This window comes from Schistocerca nitens, chromosome 1 (assembly GCF_023898315.1).
Source record: "Schistocerca nitens isolate TAMUIC-IGC-003100 chromosome 1, iqSchNite1.1, whole genome shotgun sequence".
Taxonomy (NCBI): Eukaryota; Metazoa; Arthropoda; class Insecta; order Orthoptera; family Acrididae; genus Schistocerca; species Schistocerca nitens.
The window spans coordinates 15,467,460-15,481,456 of NC_064614.1; positions in this window are offsets into that span (position 1 = coordinate 15,467,460).

Genomic DNA, 13,997 nt, shown 5'->3' on the forward strand with positions numbered 1-13,997 from the left:
GTAGGTAGCGGTGTTCCACTGCAGTAATCGCCCTTGGGCGGCCTAAGCGAGGCATGTCATCGACAGTTCCTGTCTCTCTGTATCTCCTCCATGTCCGAACAACATGGCTTTGGTTCACTCCGAGACGCCTGGACACTTCCCTTGTTGAGAGCCCTTCCTGGCAGAAAGTAACAATGTGGACGCGATCGACCCGCGGTATTGACCGTCTAGGCACGGTTGAACTACAGCCAACACGAGCCGTGTACCTCCTTCCTGGTGGAATGACTGGAACTGATCCGACCGCCTCTTAGGGCTGGGCTGGTTTGGGCTGGTTTAGTGACTGTGCTTGTGATACAATATCCACAGGCAACGTCTGTCTTCAGGAGTTCTGGGAACCGGGGTGATGGAGAGCATTTTTTGATGTGTGTGTACCTTCACAGTCGGAGCCCGTATTGGGCGTACCAGGCGCCTGCTGCTAGGCTACCCTGCTGCTCTTTCGCCGCAACACTGTTGCTCCTGTGCCTGATAGCAGGCCATCAAGAATGGGAAAGTGTTAAAGAGTTGCTGGTGTGCAAGTGCCTAGAACTTTTTCACGAGGGTTCTCTGTGCAGGTACATTTTTAAAATTCTCAATACAGGTGGGAGAGTCTGAGAGGGACTCTCTGGCGTCTTATTGCCGCATGTCTCAGTGTCGCATTCCCTTATGATCACACCACAGGAGGACACGAAGTAGGAGAGCTGAAAATCATGAGCACCCTTAGCTGCTTCGGATCACGTTCAAATGTCAACCAATGATTCTGAATGGTCACTAGCGGTCTTCACCAATAAACGAGAGCAAAAATTACGATCTCGCTTCGCTCTAAATGGGTGCGATCACGTTCGATGGGGATGAAGCTCCATAATGTCCTTAGAGAATGTTGAATCTCCAGAAGGTGTCATCAGAGTCAAGAGTTGTCAAAAGCGTCTCCCTGTTGCGCAAATTCGATAAAATCTAGCGAGGTTATCACGGATTCCGAATGCGAATTAATCTGGGTGAAATTGACTATCAAAAGAACGGTCAAAAATGGTGATCGGATGCTTTTATAGACCACCGGGGTCAGGATCTGTAGTTGTAGAGCGCTTCAGACGAAACTTGCAGAATACCATTAGTAATTTTCCTAATCATGCCGTTGTAATAGGAGGTGACTTCAACTTGCCAGGTGTAGATTGGGACTGTTATGGCATCAAAACTGGTGCCAGAGACAGGGAATCGTGTGGCATTGTTCTGGATGTCTTTCCCAGAAATTACCTTGAGCAGATAGTTAGAGGATCATTCGCGAGGGTAGCGTCTTACACCTCCTGACAACAAACAGACCTGTACTTATCGAATTAGTTAACGTAGAGTGAGGTATCACTGGTCATAAGGCTGTGACAGCATCTATGACGACGAGTCCTGCAGAAAGTTAGGAAGATATATTTGCTCAGCAGGGGTGACAGGATACAAATTTCAGAATATCTCAGCAGTCAGCATCAACTGTTCGGTGATGAGGGCGAAGATATGGAGAACAAGTGGAAAAAATTCGAAGGCGTCTTTCAATATGCCCTAGACAAGTGCATAAGGGATGGTAAAGATGCACCATGGTTTAATAGGCGTCTTAGAAAAGCGCTACGTAAACAAAGAGCACTTCATCTCAGATTCAAGAGAAGTAAAAACCTAGCTGACAAACAAAACCTGAACGAAGCGAAAATGAGCGTAAGGAGAGCAATGAGAATAGCGTTCAATGATTTTGGAAGGAAGACGTTGTCAACCGACCTGAGTAAAAGCCCTAAGAGATTTGTGTCGTATGTAAAATCAGTGAGTGGGTCAAAATCATCTCTTCATTCTCTCAGCGACCACACCGGCACCTAAACGGAGGATAACAGAGAGAAGGCCGAAATACTGAATTCGATCTTTCGAAGTTGTTTCACAGCGGAATATCGTAACACTGTCCTTCCTTTCAATCGTCGTGCGAACGTCGAAATGTCAGATATTGAGGTAACCGAAAGCGGAACTGAAAAACAGTTACAATCGCTTAGTAGTGGAAAGGCTTCAGGACCAGATAAGATACCCATAAGATTCTATAAATATTTTTCGAAAGAACTTGCTCCCCTTCTAGTAGTAATTTATCGTAGATCGCTTGACCAACGAAAGGTACCTAACGACTGGAAAAAAGCGCAGGTCATTCCCGTTTTTATGAAAGGCCGTAGGACAGATCCACACAATTATAGGCCTATATCGTTGACGTCAATCTGTTGTAGAATTATGGAACACGTTTTATGTTCAAGAACTATGACGTTCTTCGAAAATGAACGTTTCCTCTATAAGAATCAACATGGAATCCGCAAACAGAGATCCTGCGAAACTCAGCTCGCTCTGTTCCTCCATGAGGTCCACAGAGCAGTGGACAACGGCGCTCAGGCTGATGCAGTCTTCCTTGATTTCAGTAAGGCGTTCGACACCGTCCCACGCTGCCCTTTAATGAAAAAAATACGAGCTTACGGAGTATCGGAGCAGACCTGCGATTGGATTCAAGACTTTCTTGCAGATGGAACTCATCACGTTGGTCTTACCGGAACTAAATCGACGTATGTAAAGGTAATATCCGGAGTACCACAGATAAGTGTGATAGGACCGCTACTGTTCACATTATACATATATGATCCAGTAGAGAGCATCGGATGCTCTCTAAGGCTATTCGAAGATGATGCAATTGTTTGCACCAGAGTACCAACGCCACAATAGTAAGAATTTGCAGAACGAGCTGCAGAGAATTGATGAATGCTATTCTCTGGCAGTTGACCCTGAACGTAAATAAATGAAACATATTGCGCATATATGGGAAAAGCAATCCACTACTGTGCAACTACACCATTGATGACAAACAGCTGGAGACAGAGTCTGCCGTAAAATATCTAGGTGCAAATATACAGAGAGACCTTAAGAGGAATGACAGTATAAAACAGATAGTGGGAAAAGCAGACACCAGACTCAGATTCATCGGAAGAATCTCAAGGAAATGTAACTCATCCACGATAAAAGTAGCTTACAAGGCGCTTGTTCGCCCGATTCTTGAGTATTGTTCATCTATCCTGGATTTATATCACGTAGGACTGATAGAGGTGATAGAGAAGATCCAACGAAGAGTGGCGCGGTTCGTCACAGGGTCGTTTAGCTGGCGAGAGAGCGTTACGGAGAGATGCTAAACAAACTCCACTGGCAGACGTTACAAGAGAGGCGTTGTGCATCACGCAGTGATCTACTATAGAAATTTCGGGACAGCACTTTTCAGAAGGAGTCAGACAACATATTTCTTTCCCTCACATACATCTCGCGTCTTGACCACGAGGAGAAAATTCGAGAAATTAGAGCCAATACAGAGGCTTACCGGCAGTCATTCTTCCCAAGCTCTGTTCGTGAATGGAACAGGGCTGGAGGGATCAGATAGTGCTGCCGAAAGTACCCTCTGCCACACACCATTAGATGGCTTGCGGTGTGGGACTCAGTTGGGTTGTTTAGGCTACCTACTGCCCCCTTGACGCGGCTGTTCTGACAGGCAGCGTGTCGGAAAGTTTTCCTCGGTCACTCGTAAGAGTACCCTTGACTTTAACGCTAAGCGTCGCAGTTATAACCTCCATCGCAGAGGATGAAACTAGGGTTAGAGGGGCTATGAGGACCATCCGATCGGGCAACACGTCCACTTTTCCATTGGGCACGACAGTGCTATCAGTTGAGTGCCAATGTGACATCGTTAATCCACCTTATCCGTAACACGAATTTCCGGAATGGTTCAAATGGCACTGAGCACTATGGGGCTTAACATCTATGGTCACCAGTCCCCGCTACTTAAACCTAACTAATCTAAGGACATCACACAACACCCAGTCATCACGAGGCAGAGAAAATCCCTGACCCCGCCGGGAATCGAACCCGGGAACCCGGGCGTGGGAACCGAGAACGCTACCGCACGACCACGAGCTGCGGACGGAATTTCTGAGCTGTGCCGTCTTTTTCACACGTTTCGACATCTTGCTATTTGAAGCGCCGTCGAGTGCTTGCATGACATCGCAGAGCGCCGCACTTTTGCACCACTGCATAGCAAACCTGTACACACCTTTGAGCCAAATTTCAAACTTAAGCGTCGCGATGGGTAGTAATTATTGAGTTTCGAAATAGTAATCCTTTAGCTCTGTTGCGCAGCGCAGATACGATCAAATATATTAATGTCCGACGCCTTTACGATAGAGACAGGCAATCTCAGTTTGCAATTCAGGAGGATCACTTCAAAGAACAAGTTGTTTCCCCTTTTCACGATTCATACTGAGGAAAATACTGCTAGATCATATTTTCTGTGACGTTGACCGTATAGTTTACAGTATTCTTTCTAGACGAGCCGATACGTTATGTTATCAGAACTCTTGCTGGTTACTGGAATATTCTGAATGGGAAATAATCAGTACGCAGCTACCACAGGGGTCGATTTTGGTTCCGCTATTGTTCTTGTTACACAGAAATAATCTGACATGGTATATGCAAGAAGATAAAATGATTCTCTTTCCTAACTAATGGTTTACAAACAAGTCTAATGGAGAAATTTCGGTATACTAAAAGGTGCGCCCACTGAAATTTGCGTGTAGTGAAATTTGCGCCCAGAGAGGGTCGAGGAGGGTCCGGTTATCTCGCCCGGCGGGAAGAAGATCTGAGGAACGCTACCTACAGGTTTCTGACCTCGGATTTTTAAGCGATACTATACAGAACGCTGCGAACTGAGGAGGTCAATGTTAAGAGTGCGTGTACAGCTTTCTGCAAGAAATATACACACGTTTCAAAATTGCAAAACCATGGAACGTATATCAGATGCTATTTCAGATCCTGGTCATTATACGAAAATCAGTTGACAATTATCATGAGATTCCTGAAGAAGGTGTCCGTGCATAAATTTCACAGTTAAGAAGATTTTTTTCCGAAAGTGTCCATAACTTCATTTTGGTGTTAAAATTTTTCTTAGCTTTGTGTGCTTCGGTAGCGTTATGGAAGGGAATCCTTTTTTTCTTTTCAAAAGCAAAGTTAATTAAGAATTATTTTCGGTCCACTATGAGTCAACGACTATCTTATTTAGCAGTTACTCATTAAAAATGACCTAGCTAATAATATTGTTACTGATGAGACAATTTCAAAATTTGTAGCCGAAAGCGAAGACAGAAATTCTAAGCTACGTGCTAGTCACGTGCCACCATTGAGATCTTTGGTTACTAGTTCTATTAACAGTCAGTTAAACTATTATTTTTTTAAATGCGTTTTACCTGTTCGTTTTCATAAGTTTGTATTTTATCCTTCTGTGAGGCTAGCAATTTGGGATGGGGAGTGACAAGTCTACACCGCGTACCAAACTACATATTACGCCACTGCGTAAACGTCAGTCCGAAAGAGAGTAAAATTTTTGATATTTAGGTAACCAAACAGGAAATCCTTTGTACGGTTCTGTACAAGTTCGAAAATTATCACATTAAATATCGTCAAGACATTCAGTACCATTTAAATAGCTCATAGGTCTTACCTATACGGTCTTACAAGTTTTATACAGTGAATGACAAGTTAACACACAGAAACAAAGTTTACGTTCCACTGATATGTTTAATTCTTAATATCTTCGTTCATCTTCATAACAACCTACCAAAAACAAATTTTGCGTTTGGTGTTTTACGTTGAATCGGTTATTATTATCGTTACAGGTGTAGCTTTCACTATCCCAGAATTTGCCTAGGACGATCTGAGAAACCACAGAATACCAAATTCGGTATTGCCGGCCGTACAATTGGGCCCAGGCTTAAGATATTTCCAGCACTCTTTATTCAGGCTTTGTGCTGCCTAAATGGCAAAAGTAAATTATTCTCATTTAGGCGTTTTTAAAAGCAGTTTGTAATTATCATCAAAATACGTTTTTCATTTTTTTATTTATAAGTTGCTATTCACAGTTTGTACATTTTTCTATCTATATATATCTTCTAATAAATTCAGTCAAATTTAACCATCTTCGTCGTTCTTTTTTTATGCTTTTTGGTTTTTCAACCTTTCATCCTGTTTCATCCACACTGTTTTCCTTCCGTTTACCTTCCATACTCAGCTCTGCCCTCATTAAAGCGCTCGCACAATTTTCTGCTTCTCTTCTCATACGCCTAATTACGTCATTGATTTTGGGATTTGGTTTAGCAAGCATGTTACTACTTTTGTGGTGCCAGCCTTCCACAGCGTTGGTCGTTGAATGGTGCCGTTTGTAGCAACTCCGAAGGCTGATAGGGTTTCCTACAAAGCAGTCAAAAAACTCAGAGAGCCTGGGGATATCTAGTGCCTGTGAATGTATCTAGAGCCAACCGTCACGTACTTCAGACCGTAGAAACGCCAGCGCAGCACAAATTCGTATTTGTAGCCTCACTTCTTCATTTTATTTGTACTCATGAGTAACTTGAACTTAAGTTCAGAGAGACCTTTTCATGTGGAAATAACATCTATGCACTTCGGCTGTCGGTAGTACTACTTCAATAGCAGAAATCTCTGCTGATTCTAAATATACGGTCACGTTTACAGGTTTCCATTCTAGGATATTTTCCACAAAAAATTGCAGAAAAGACGGGTGTATTTCTCTTTTCTTTTGTTTGGCAATGACGCAAAGGCAACTGGATAGATGTTGGTATCATCATTCGTACTCGGTCGGGTTGAATGGTGCATATTTGTGAAAACTGTTTGCTGCATCACTTGAACGTACCATCCACAAAAAAGTCTTTTTTACTTCTCAGAGCCTCTTACAGCCAGCTCTTCCGCTAAAATCTGTTATACTTTCTCCTAATCTCCCGTCGCTGGTAGTATAAACACTTCGTTGCTTGCTGCCCTGGCATTTCAGTGACAAAATCATACCCTCGGTTATGAGGGCAGCCCAATTCCTCTGAATATATGTATTTTGGAAACAGAAGTCTCTTCCTCTCGTGCCCTTTCCTTAGCCTGGTTCAAAGTCTTCCTTACTTCCAATCGAGCGCCATCCGGAGCTCCACTTCAATTCTCGAGTGAAAACAGCACTGTTGCATCCTTGGTTTTAAGCATTCCTCCGCAATGGTTTGTTGCCTGTCTTCAACAGCGCCATTCCGCAGTCCCGTATTTTTTCGTTCTCTTCAGTATGTAAGAATAACCTTCTTAGTGGCAACATGGCTTACCGCGAATGGTCGTTGAAACTTCCATATTGGAGCTATTGTGACAGAAATGCACGAGTCGCATGATATCAACTCTACAACAGCTAGAACGGTACTAAGGGAACGGTACTAAGCGTGTTGTGCAAACAGTCGGCTACTGTGGTACAGGTGGTCTATCGGGGCGCAATTCGGCCGTGTTTGGGGAGCAGGCAGTTTACAATAATTACAACGGTCTGGGCGCAGGGAAGCCGTGACACTAAGGGAGAACGTGTTGGGTGCAGATGTCACGGATTTTTGGTTGCACGCAAATTCCACTGGGCACAGTTTTCATGAATTCGAAATTTCAAGATTCAAAAACATTAACAAAATGTCCTACAAAATTGTAAACTGATTAACTGCAAATTATCTGTCATTTAACGTAGTTAAGTCACAATATATACCTCTCTGTACTGCACAAGTCCGGACCACGCCGTTAAAAATAGTCCACGAGGGAATATCTGTAAACGAAAAAAATGTATTCTGAATTTTTTCTGTTAGTATTGATAAGAATCTCGCAACTTTTACATTGTAGATAATAGCTGAATTGGAAGATGAAAATGTCACAAAGTGGACTTTCTTTCCCCATTTCACTGACCAATATCTAAAAGCAACATGTTATGGGATTTTGGGAGAGCAGTAAGAAAGAAAGTTCTTGTCATAAGGACCGTGTGATAAGGTTAATATCCAGTGCCAGCCTCGTAGCTCTTTTAGGCAGCTGTTTAAACAGTGACGCATACGGTCAACAGACTCACAGTACGTTTATTAATTTTTGTCTCAAGAATTAGTCGGAGTAACTTTCATAAATATAATGCTGGAGGGGAAATAACTTACAGTGTACATCATTTGGACTTAGTGTGGCACAGAGGTGAGTGAGGTATTCCGTCATAAAAATCTTCGAGCACTTAACCAATGATAAGAAGAATCTAGACTACTGGGCATTAAAATTGCTACACCAAGACGAAATGAAGATGATAAACAGGTATTCATTGGACAAATATATAATAGTAGAAATGACATGTGATTACATTTTCACGCAATTTGGGTGCATAGATCCTGAGAAATCAGTACCCAGAACAACCATCTCCGGCCGTAATAACGGCCTTGATACGCCTGAGCGTTGAGTCAAACGGAACTTGGATGGCGTGTAAAGGTGCAGCTGCCCATGCAGCTTCAACACGATACCACAGTTCATCAAGAGAAGTGACTGGCGTATTGTCACGAGCCAGTTGCTCGGTCACGATTAACCAGACGTTTTCACTTGGTGAGAGATCTGGAGAATGTGCTGGCCAGGGCAGGAGTCGAACATTTTCTGTATCCAGAAAGGCCCGTACAGGACCTGCAACACGCGGTCGTGCATTATCCTGCTGATATGTAGGGTTTCGCAGGGATCGAATGAAGGGTAGAGCCGCGGGTCGTAACACATCTGAAATGTAACGTCCACTGTTCAAAGTGCCGTTATTGCGAACAAGAGGTGACCGAGACGTGTAACCAATGGCACCCCCATATCATCACCCCGGGTGATGCACCAGTTTGGCGATGACGAATACACGCTTCCAATGTGCGTTCACCGAAATGCTGCCAAACACGGATGCGGCCATCATGATGCTGTAAACAGAACCTGTATTCATCCGAAAAAATGACGTTTTGCCATTCGTGCACCCAGGTTCGTCGACGAGTACACCATCGCAGGCGCTCCTGTCTGTGATGCAGCGTCAAGGGTAACCGCAGTTATGGTATCCGAGCTGATATTGCATGCTGCTGCAAACTTCGCCGAACTGTTCGTGCAGATGGTTGAACTCTTGCAAACGTCCCCATCTGTTGACTCAGGGATCGAGACGTGGCTGCACAATCCGTTACAGCCATGCGGATAAAATGGCTATCATCTCGACTGCTAGTGATACGAGGCCGTTGGGATCCAGCACGGCGTTCCGTATTACCCTCCTGAACCCACCGATTCCATATTCTGCTAACAGTCATTGGATCTCGAACAACGCCAGCAGCAATGTCGCGATACGATAAACCGCAATCGCGATAGCCTACAATTCGACCTTTATCAAAGTCGGAAACGTGATGGTACGCATTTCTTCTCCTTCCACGAGGCATCACAGCAACGTTTCACCAGGCAACGCCGGTCAAATGCTGTTTGTGTATGAGAAATCGATTGGAAACTTTCCTCAAGTCAGCACGTTGTAGGTGTCACCACCGGCGCCAAGCTTGTGTGAATGCTCTGAAAAACTAATCATTTGCGTATCACAGCATCTTCTTCCTGTCGGTTAAATTTCGCGTCTGTAGCACTTCATCTTCGATAATGAAACTAGTATGGGACAAAATAGAAGTAATAGACTGTCCTATCACATTAATGTGACCATCTGTCAAAAACTTGAATAACATCCTTTGCAATGAGGCCCGCTGCGAGACGAGCAGCAAGAGAATCAAGCGATTTCTGAAAGGTACCGAAAGGGATGTTGAGTCATGTGGACTCCAATGCCACGGCCACCCACTCTAGATTTCTCAGCTGAGGATCCATGGCGCGAACAAGGTGATCCCACAGACTCTCGATTGGGTTTAAACTCGATGTGTTTGGTTTCCAGTGGAGTATGGTAAACTCATCTTGATGCTTTCAGAACCCCGCACGTACACTATGAGCTGTGTGACGCGTTGCGTTGTCCTGCTGGTCACGGTCTCCAAGGCTGTACACACACTTGTGTTAACCCACTGTAGCTTCCAGAATTACGGGATCACCCAGGGAATACCACGAAAATATACCCCTGATCATAACGCTCCGACGAATGTTTGACTGAGGACGGTTCACGTCGTACGCGGCAACGGCCGTCAGTCCGGTGGAGCACAAAACGTTATACACCAGAGGAGGCCACCTGTCGCCGCTCGGTGGACATCCAGTTTCGGTACTGGCGTCCAGACACCATTCTTCGTCGCGAATGATCAGCAGTCAGCACGGGTCCGTGGACCAGGCGCCTGCTGCAAACGCCCGGACGCAGCGACGTTCGCTAAATGGACGTTGAGGAGGCACTGTTGGTAGCACCTCGGTTCAACTGGGCAATCAGTTTTTCAATAGCTTGTGACGCTACAACGCAGTCTTTGCTATGAATTTTTTCGCTTACTTAACACGTGAAACTGTTTGTATATGATGTATTGTCTGGTGTAAATATGTATTGTAAATACTATGTTTAAATTATGTAATATTTAACACTAGCAAGTCAGGGCATATTTAGTTAACGTTGAAGTCAGAGAGACTGTGTTGTCGCGCCTCTGGGCGCGGGAGCGCGTCAGCGGGTAGTAGTAGCAGTGACGCCGTGCTCGGAGTAAGACGTACAGTCGAGTGCTGCTAGTCCTAGCTGTGTTACATCGAACGGCTGCTGTGTGGGTCTAAGTACGACGGGAAGGTAATGGTCGGCATACCTGGAAGCATGGCCGGGCAAGTTATTATGGATTAATGGGCATAGTGCTCAAGAAACGAGGACTTAAATGTGAAGCGCACTGTGGGCCCAAGTCGCAACAGTAAATGCCCGCTGCCACATTGCGTCGCTGCCGTGGACTTCCGTCGATCCACCGAAGACGAGGGAAGTAAGATCTACGCAATTTTCGTAGGATAAAATTGTAGAAGGCTTGCCAGTGACTGTGCTTTTCTCTGAAGTTGAACAATTAATAACAAGCACTTTATAATCGAAGTGCTGCAGTTACATTCCACCGGACAATAACACCAAGTAGGTTCCTTCCGATCCTTACCTTATTGAGCCGAGTGTGTCACGCCATTATCAAGAGAAAATATGTTAATTATCAAATTATTTGCATAGACGGTGAAGAGTAAATTTCAGACTGGTTATCGTAGTTAATTGTCGCACTTAATAAGCTTACGCCAACCGCAGTAACTTAATAATAGACTGAAGTAATAAGTTTGATTATTAAGATTTATTTCAATGCATATTCACCTGAAGTTAATTCAAGGATATTTGATGAAACTATAAATCTTATCCCCCAGATACTGAATTATTATCATTCAAAACATAGTTAATCCATTATTGGCAATATACACTCCTGGAAATGGAAAAAAGAACACATTGACACCGGTGTGTCAGACTCACCATACTTGCTCCGGACACTGCGAGAGGGCTGTACAAGCAATGATCACACGCACGGCACAGCGGACACACCAGGAACCGCGGTGTTGGCCGTCGAATGGCGCTAGCTGCGCAGCATTTGTGCACCGCCGCCGTCAGTGTCAGCCAGTTTGCCGTGGCATACGGAGCTCCATCGCAGTTTTTAACACTGGTAGCATGCCGCGACAGCGTGGACGTGAACCGTATGTGCAGTTGACGGACTTTGAGCGAGGGCGTATAGTGGGCATGCGGGAGGCCGGGTGGACGTACCGCCGAATTGCTCAACACGTGGGGCGTGAGGTCTCCACAGTACATCGATGTTGTCGCCAGTGGTCGGCGGAAGGTGCACGTGCCCGTCGACCTGGGACCGGACCGCAGCGACGCACGGATGCACGCCAAGACCGTAGGATCCTACGCAGTGCCGTAGGGGACCGCACCGCCACTTCCCAGTAAATTAGGAACACTGTTGCTCCTGGGGTATCGGCGAGGACCATTCGCAACCGTCTCCATGAAGCTGGGCTACGGTCCCGCACACCGTTAGGCCGTCTTCCGCTCACGCCCCAACATCGTGCAGCCCGCCTCCAGTGGTGTCGCGACAGGCGTGAATGGAGGGACGAATGGAGACGTGTCGTCTTCAGCGATGAGAGTCGCTTCTGCCTTGGTGCCAGTGATGGTCGTATGCGTGTTTGGCGCCGTGCAGGTGAGCGCCACAATCAGGACTGCATAAGACCGAGGCACACAGGGCCAACACCCGGCATCATGGTGTGGGGAGCGATCTCCTACACTGGCCGTACACCACTGGTGATCGTCGAGGGGACACTGAATAGTGCACGGTACATCCAAACCGTCATCGAACCCATCGTTCTACCATTCCTAGACCGGCAAGGGAACTTGCTGTTCCAACAGGACAATGCACGTCCGCATGTATCCCGTGCCACCCAACGTGCTCTAGAAGGTGTAAGTCAACTACCCTGGCCAGCAAGATCTCCGGATCTGTCCCCCATTGAGCATGTTTGGGACTGGATGAAGCGTCGTCTCACGCGGTCTGCACGTCCAGCACGAACGCTGGTCCAACTGAGGCGCCAGGTGGAAATGGCATGGCAAGCCGTTCCACAGGACTACATCCAGCATCTCTACGATCGTCTCCATGGGAGAATAGCAGCCTGCATTGCTGCGAAAGGTGGATATACACTGTACTAGTGCCGACATTGTGCATGCTCTGTTGCCTGTGTCTATGTGCCTGTGGTTCTGTCAGTGTGATCATGTGATGTATCTGACCCCAGGAATGTGTCAATAAAGTTTCCCCTTCCTGGGACAATGAATTCACGGTGTTCTTATTTCAATTTCCAGGAGTGTATTTCATTATCAGTAAATTAAACTGTGCAAAGTACCTAATTTTAAAGACAGAAAGACAGTCCACTATTCAAAATCTCGATAGATAATTATCTGTGTTGTCAGCATTGCACTTAGCTGACAAATTATGGACAAAATAAATGTAGTTAGATTGTTATGGCATTGTTTTATATGACTACTGAGCCTGACACAGCACTTACGTAAAAGTTCCCGTTCCACCTGCTGCGCTACAAACAGGTAAACTTTATTTTTGATACAATTATTCACATACTTAACAGTACTGTCGCTCATCAGTTGAGCTGGCGACCGATTTTGTAATTGCTTTTACAACTTAATCATTGCTTTCGGCAAAATTTCCACTGGCAAAATTTATTTCCAAATTATTTCCATTACTTGATTTACCGATCGTTATTGAATGAGTAAAAGTTATAACGTCTCCTCTTTCCCGCGGAATAATCATTATTTACTTCGGATTCGGATGCCTTATCCCGACGCGAGTCAAAATTCATAGTTCACGGTCATTGTCAACTTGTAATTTCGCAAATCCCGGGAAGCAGGGGGGTGTTAAAAGCTGCGAGTGTGTCTGCCCGTACGCATCTCTGCAGTCGTCGCTAACCCCTGTGACGCACGACAGCCGCCTCAGCGCCGATTTTGGATGGCGCCATTTTGACATGCACTGTATAGTTTTACCACGGCGGCAAGCGAACAGTTTACAAACTTAGCCGTGTAGGAAACGATTCTACCCTCGGCCTGAAAGCCAATCTTCAGGCCCTTTTCGACGGCAGATAAATCACTCAGTTTCCGCATTAAGACAAACAGTTGCTCTGTTCTCCACGTCCTCCTCCACTGTTTGTGCTTCCATTGCCGTCTGCGAATGGTTACTGCACACTGACGTCGAATATAGACGGTGGTCACATTAATGTGACCGGACCTTGTATGTGCCTGACAAATGCTATTCCATAAAAGAAAGCATCAGAGTAATATATGAGGGTTGGAACTGAAATAGTGGCAACTATTTATTCACAACCAATACAAAAGAGTTACATCTTTTCACCTGTTACTGTCCTTCAAAGTAGTCACCAGCGTTGTGTAGAACCCGTTGCCAGCGATGTGGAAGGCGTAGTATACCGTTAGCAGAGCCTGTTCTGTTGATGGTCTACTGCCTGTCGAATCTCTGGAACAGTTCTGAAGCGAATGCCACGAAGTGGTTCCTTCATCTTCGGAATCAAATGAAAGTCACAATGACTCAAGTCGTATTACTGTTCGTTTTCGGAGCACCAGCTTTGCGAAAGAAACGGCGACACTTCCTGCG